The sequence below is a fragment of the Sprattus sprattus genome (genome assembly GCF_963457725.1).
Source record: "Sprattus sprattus genome assembly, chromosome: 16".
Taxonomy (NCBI): Eukaryota; Metazoa; Chordata; class Actinopteri; order Clupeiformes; family Clupeidae; genus Sprattus; species Sprattus sprattus.
Genome location: NC_137914.1, coordinates 6,911,265 through 6,912,761, shown reverse-complemented (window position 1 = coordinate 6,912,761; position 1,497 = coordinate 6,911,265).

The following is a 1,497-nucleotide window of genomic DNA, read 5'->3' as shown; positions in this document are numbered from 1 at the left end:
CACATACACACACACACACATTGTCAGGCTATGTACAAATGAAATAATCCCTGATGATCAAGCACCTTAATCCTGTCCTATGCACTCCTTGCACAACTAATTTTTTCCCATTTCAGTGCATGAAATCCGGCCAGCTGACCTAAGAGTGGTGGCAGCGATAGGGGACTCACTGACAGTGAGTAACACACCTCTGATACCCTCTGTGCTTCCCTTCCTCATTCATATTCGTATCATATTGTGCCTGTACAGTTCGATTTGCAACAGTACAAGACTAGACTCTGGTCTTGTCCTTTAAGGTGTTATGGACTGAGCTAACAGAGTGTTTCAGTCTTCAATCCATACTTCTGCTGTCTCCCTCTCTCTCTCTCTGATAGGCGGGTAATGGGGTTGGTGCTACTAACGCTAATAACCTGCTCCAGGTGTTGACTCAGTACCGTGGCCTGTCCTGGAGGTGAGTCCCTCGCAGTCGTGCTTCACTCTGGTGAAGACCGCCCCTCTCATCACCATCACGCTTCCTCATTAAACCACTCAGAGAAAGGGTTACAAATATACAAATGTGTCACTGTTGTCTGTTGTCACACATCTGACGTTACACACTGCGTCTCACTGAGCTAACAGGGCTAAAGACAGTTGAGCATGGTGCTGTAAATTGTGATTTTGAACAGCAAGAACTATAATTGGTTAAAGCCCCTCTCTCTCTCTCTGCCTGTTTCCTTGTCAGTGTGGGGGGAGACCAGAACCTGTCATCCGTCACCACTCTGCCAAGTGAGAAATCTTTCCCAGCCGCACAACAAATCAACCACATGCTATCTGTCTCTCAGTCTGTCTGTCAGTCTGTCTCTCAGTCTCTCAGTCTGTCTGTCTGTCTGTCTGTCTGTCTGTCTGTCTGTCTGTCTGTCTGTCTCTGTCGGTCTGTCTGTCTCTCAGTCTGTCTGTCTGTCTGTCTGTCTGTCTGTCTGTCTGTCTGTCTGTCTGTCTGTCTGTCTGTCTATGCCATCCTGTGCTATAAAGAGTTTTAGTTTGACGAGGCATAGCTGTTTAATTGAGACTTTGTAATAATTTGTAAAAATGAGATCCGTGTTGGATTGTGGTGTACAAAGGTGTGTGGTGATCCAGGTTTGAGTGGTGCCTTTTAGTTTGTTCATTTGAATTGAATTCAATATGTTTCGCTGTGTGCAGACATCCTAAAAGAGTTCAATGCCAACGTGACGGGCTTCTCGGAGGACAAAGGGAAGGAGAACACTCCACAGGCGTTCCTCAACCAGGCCGTCGCTGGGTCCAAAGCCAAGTGTGTGACCTCACCATAGCAATATCTTATTCTCCTTATAGCTGACTGTCTCTCAGTCTGTCTGTCTGTCTGTCTGTCTGTCTGTCTGTCTGTCTGTCTGTCTGTCTCTGTCTGTCTGTCTGTCTCTGCAGCTAAGACTTCTTGCTTTCTCCCTGTTTCTGCATCCATCTATAATAGTTGTTTTCTCTTCAAACAGTGACCTGATAAGA